Genomic DNA, 6,000 nt, shown 5'->3' with positions numbered 1-6,000 from the left:
AATGGCTCCTTTAATGTTTGTTTGCACCCAACATGAAACTTGTAGTAGACACCCGAGATTAACCAGATAGTAGACAGATAGTACTGATTGCTGCCCCAATATGTACCCCACAACCATTTAAAAACTCAAGTTTCAGCATGAGTTTGGACCTGAGTCGGAGTCTAATAGGTGAACACGATGATAAAGTAGCATGTCATCATATTAAGCGATGCATAACGTAAGCAGACACGGAAGAGTGCGACCTCTCTTGCGGACCCGTGTAGTCCTCAAGGTCATCTGCTCAGTTGATGATGGTAATGCAGTTGTCGTGGCTGCCGGCGGCGGGGAAGAAGATCTGAGGCGGCGAAAGACAGTCTGGAGAGCGGATCCCTGCTATGGTGAACCCTTCCGTCGTTGGAGCAGCTGAGCTAGGGTGGAACACAACACCGCAGGAGGAGGACAAACCACACAAGGTTTTCTTTGACACATATCTGTAACAGAAGTAATTGTGTATGGGCTTGTTTGAATTTGAGGATTCTAACAATGCAGGGATAGGAAATAGACAGGAATAGGATAGGAATTCACGTGCAAAACAGAGAATTTAAAAACACAGGATTTCTGCCAATCTGGGTGTTTGGTTAACAAGAATTGGAAGATCACAGGATGCAAAGAAGCATGGTGAGATTAAGTCAAACCACAAGAAGTGTACAACCTCTTTGGCGAAGCCATGTCGATCTCAGCGTGATTGGGTTGGCCGGTGAGGATGCTCCGGCTGACTTGGCTGTCGGAGGAGGGGAAGAAGATCTTAGGCGTCTGGAGATGGGGCCCGAGGTACTGCTCCGCTGTGATGGAGGGTTTCGTCGTTGGAGCCGCTCCGGTGAGTTGTACGACGCCGAGGCTGAAGTAGGACAAGAGAGACAACGTTAACCTGAGTGGAATTCTAATAGCATCTCCAATAGATGACGTAAAATACATAACCACAAAGTGCTAGATGTATACATCAGCCGCTCATCTCTGAACTTAACTATCGAAACTGAATTTAACTGTCGAAACTGAACTTAAATGTCGAAACTGAATTTTCCCGTCGAAACTGAATTTTAGTGTCGAAACTGAACGCACTAGAGGTGAGGCTACAAGTCAGTCGACTGACTTTTTCATCTCTGGTCAGTCGATTTTGTAGCTGTTGGATACGAAATCAAGGGCATGCAGTTCATCTTCAACCTCCACCCCCCTGAGCCGCCAGCCACCACCGGCCAAACAGCCGCCCCCCGCCGCCCGCGGCCGGCGGTGCGCCGCCCCGCCCGCGCCGAAAACACTCCCCACCGCCGGTCGGCCGTCGCCCCAGCCATCCCTGTAGGCCCCCCCGTGCCGAGATTTTTCTCCGGTGATCCCCACGCCACCGCCCCACCACCGTCGCCGACCACCGCCCCCACCCTGAACCCTAAGATAGATAGTGGGGTACCTCTCCGGCAAGCCCCCCTCCCCGCTGCGGCTGGTTCTTCCTTAACTCCGGCGACCCCCCATGCCCTGGAAATCGACTGACCCAAAAGTCGATTCAGTCGACTGAAGTGTAGCTAAATCGGAGCAGCATCACAAGCAAGACCAAGAGCAAGAGCAGACCAGGTAGGGGACCGAGAGCAAGAGCAGAGCAGCAGCGCGAGCGAGAGCTAAAGCAGCAGCAGCTCCTACTGATGTGGACGTCGCCGCCGAGGGAGCGACGCCGTGGAGGAAGTGGCCGGCAACGCCGCTGTGGATGGAGCCGCGCCGTGTCGGCTCGGGACCGAGCGCCGACAGCACCGTGAGATCGAATCAAGAAGAAAATGCGGCGATTAGTGTACAACCTCTTTGGTGGCACCGATTAGGCCGCAACTTCATCTGAGGAAACGGTGATGATGATGCTCTTCCGATGGTGTTGGTGAAGACGGCGGTGTGGGAATGGAGGTGGCGCGAAAGACGAGGGGAACATCGGGGCAGCTCCTTAGAGGTGGAGGACGGGGTGGTTGAACCGGCGGGACGACCAGATCGATGACGGATCCTCATCCGGTACAGTGGATGAGGGACGCCGAGGTGTTGATGTGGACGACGTCGTCGGGAAAGAGCCTCCGGCTGGGTGGCGAACGGAGGAGGGTGTGGGGCTTCACGGGTTTTGCCGGCCTCGGTGTACGAATGGGTGGGCGGAAGGGATGGGAGTGGGGAACCATGGCTTAGGGACGCGCTTGTCCGAAATGTGGGGTAAGTTACGAAAGTACCCCCACCGATTTGAGGCGATTCTTTCGGTTCAGGGGTATCACGGGCATTTTGCGTGTCGGGATTTCACTGGAGGTGGGAGTTTTCGCGCGCGTTGTAATTTTGGAATAGCAAGGCGCGGGTTGAGATGGAGGGAGTTGTCGGAGCACAACGAGACAAAGATATATCTTAAATATTTCGGGCTAACAAGGCGCGGGTTGAAATTTCCGGACAAGCCTAACGTGTACTGTACCAAATCAATTCGCACTACAAATGTCATTCAAAACTTTGAATTCATGTTATGTTCAATTAAAATATTTCGCTACGTGTATAATGCGTGCAACCTAGTACTCAAATGAACATTTTAGTGCATTCCAAACGTATATACTACCGCTTCAATATGAACTAAATTTGAATTCGTTTCTCTATTTGAATAAGATCTACAGTAATGATTGTTGTGAAGTCAAAGCATTTGAATTCGTTTCTCTGTTTTAATAAGATCTACAATCATCATTATTGTCAGTTAAACCATCGTTTGTGTATTATCTTCACAGCACACCACATGATTAGTCTCGAGTTACATATGAACTATGTGTACTATATGAACTCGAACTAGATTTTTTGAATCCACTTTATTTTGATTTCAAATCACATTACATTTCTAGCTCTAGCTAGATCTTCGTAATCTAAACCATGTCTCATATGTATAATGTGTTTACCACATATGTATGGTGCCCCGCCCCCTACGCCTACAAGTATTTAGATGTGAGTTCCAAACACCACACATTACCAGAAATTCAAATAAAATGTGAGAATGTTCGATATATAGTATTGTTTAGATTGTTCGATATTTAGTTGTAAGCTCCAAACGCCACACATTATCACAACTTCAAATAAAATGTGAGATTGTTTGATGTATAGTATGGTTTAGATTGTTCGACATTTAGCTCTGAGTTGCAAATGCCATGCATTATCACATTATGGTATAACATGTGCAAAACCACAACACGCGTATCACCGCTATATTCATGCATGCATATGTTTAAAACACTATGATCTCCTATTCAAATATATGAATCCACTTTCATATCAAATTATGATCTTTGTTAGTCTCTTACACCCACACAATCCTCTAACCTTTGTAGCTACCACTAACTTTCTCTCGTGCATCACTACAAAAAAATACACTTCCGTGATGATACATGTTTGTCACAGTAGGTCGAGTTTTTTGTCATGCATGTACATCCATGAAAAATTTATGACAGAATCAAGATAGTCATACCTCTGCTGTCGTAGAAGTGTTCCATGACATTACCAAAATTATCATCACGGAAGTGTCCACTTCCATGACGATAAATCGCGCGTCACAGAAGTGCTTTCGTCAAGGGTGACCGACACGTGGCATCCACCGTAACGGAACGCCGTTAAGCTATCGGGTCGGGTTTTGGATCCGATAACCCGTTAACAGCCCCGGCCAATGGGGATATTCCACGTGTAAAATCATCATTGGCTGGAGGAAACACGTGTTAGCTCATCGTTGGGACAGATGTCATCCACTCATTGGACGGAAGGCGCCTATGATACGTCGACACGTGGCACGGCCCAACAGAGGCCCATTCCTGTGAAAAGGCCGGCCTGTTTGACTTGGTCAAAAGCTGGCGGGCCGGCCCATGGAAAGCCTGTTAATGGCCTGTTCGCATATAGCCCATTTACATCCCGCTAACCCAAGGCCCGTTACGCCCTATCCGAATTAGGCCCGGTAGCGTCATCTGGGCCATCCAATATGATTCCAGCCCGTTTTCACTTCTGGCGTGTGTATTGCCCATGACGTCTTTCGGCCCATATGAGGCCCTATGTAACTCTTGGCCTATTAATGGCCCATGGTGAAACTGGCCCGTAATGAACAGTGTATTACTTTACACCCATTAACGGCCCATGGTGAAACTGGCCCGTAATGAACAGTGTATCACTTTATACCCATTAACGACCCATTATTCCGTTGGGCCATTTCCAGCCCATGTTATCTTTCGGCCTTCTCAGAGCCCATTTATTCTTGGGCTCATTTCCAGCATTCGGTTACTTACGACCTGTTACTGTCATTTTCTGCTTGTGGGCCAAATTCAGCCCGTCGTTATAGTCGGCCCGTTTGTGGTCTGTTAATACGTTGGGCCGTTTTCATAGCGTCATCAAATACGGCCTATTAACGATGGCCCATTATGGTCGGCCCATGAACGGACGATTCCAACTCTACCCCGTTTACGGCCATAATGCGGTCTGTTTGGCCCATGTTTGGCCAATCGATCATACGGCCCGTATAAGGCCCATTAATGATACGACCCGCAGAAGGCCCATTGTTTCTACGGCCCATAGAAGGCCGATTGTTTCTACGGCCCGTAGAAGGCCCACTGTTTCGACGGCCAGTAGGAGGCCCAGTGTCACTACAGTAAATATTATCCCATGGTTATTGTGGCCTAGTTTTAAAAAATAGGTTATTGTAGCCACTAGCTAACTGCGGAAAAAGAACTACAATGACTACAAGAAAACAAATAAACAAGACAACAAGGAAATAAATAAGCAAGCAACTAATGCTAGGCTATCACGGCTATTACACATATTACATCCACTGGGCATCAAAGTTCGCCACCAGTGCAAATATAGGGAACAAAGCAGCATATCATATACACTGGTTGTCAAAGTTGGCGACCAGCGCAAATAAACGCCGCAGCAAAACAAATCTAGAACTGAAACCACTTCAGAAGATCTCAAGAAACAATATCCTGGGTACCCATAATGCTGGCAAGATGCTTAGCAAGCTTATTAACTTTCTCTTGTTTGGCGCTTAAATCCTCCAGCGCTTGTTGTTGCACCAGAAAATATGCATCTGAATTCTGCAGGGACTTCCTCAGTCCTTCAGCTTCCTGTTGCAGCACATCTGATCAATGTCTTTTAACTTGAAGTTGAGACTCAAGAAGACGAACTGATTCAGGCAGCGAGTTGGAAGAGCTTGTGCCAGCAGTAGTGGCCAGTAACTCGAGCACTACATCAAGACAGGACTTTTGGGTTCCCTCACTATCGTCAAGATAGTTTTTATCAGCTTTCTTGGAGACCAACAGGGATGTCTCACTATCTTGAACCTTATCTGCATTACTTCCTTTACCATTGGATAACGCGGTACTGTTCTCCAATATTTTGTCCGCATTCTAAAAGAGAAACAAGCAGACACATCACATGTTTACCATGTTGTATATGAAACTCATTTTGGTAAATGAGTTCAGTAGTAAAGTGGATAGGATAACAGCATGAAACAAACATATATCTATGTACCATGGTCACTTTATGGTCTATATCATTCAAGTTTTTGTTGCCAAATCAAGATAGAGACACAGTTCAAATAATATTTGTTCAAGACAAAGCAGAATAGACAGAATATAAGTGTGGGTAACTATAGAGCAATAACAACACTTGTAATGTGCATGACATGAGAACATAACTGTTTATTGAATTGAAACTGAAATCAACATAGAGCAGGTTACAACAGCAAACCAGTTAAAGAAACAGGTTTAAAACATACCTGTTGCGCCATTGGAGTTTCAATTCCATCCTTCAAATTTGAAAATAGTTGGTATGAGTAAATACAGTAATGCAAGAGCAAAGGAGTATGAACCATAGCTACAGAACCTGACCTGAGAACAAATCTTCTTCTCCTTTAAGCGTTGAGTTGGGATTCGGAGTGGTGGTCCTCGTGCTTTGGGCACTGCAGTTCCCTTACTAACTGCTCGTGTTTGGGCGCTCTGT

The sequence above is a fragment of the Aegilops tauschii genome, chromosome 3, assembly GCF_002575655.3.
Source record: "Aegilops tauschii subsp. strangulata cultivar AL8/78 chromosome 3, Aet v6.0, whole genome shotgun sequence".
Lineage (NCBI taxonomy): Eukaryota > Viridiplantae > Streptophyta > Magnoliopsida > Poales > Poaceae > Aegilops > Aegilops tauschii.
Note: the sequence above shows the minus strand (reverse complement) of the source record.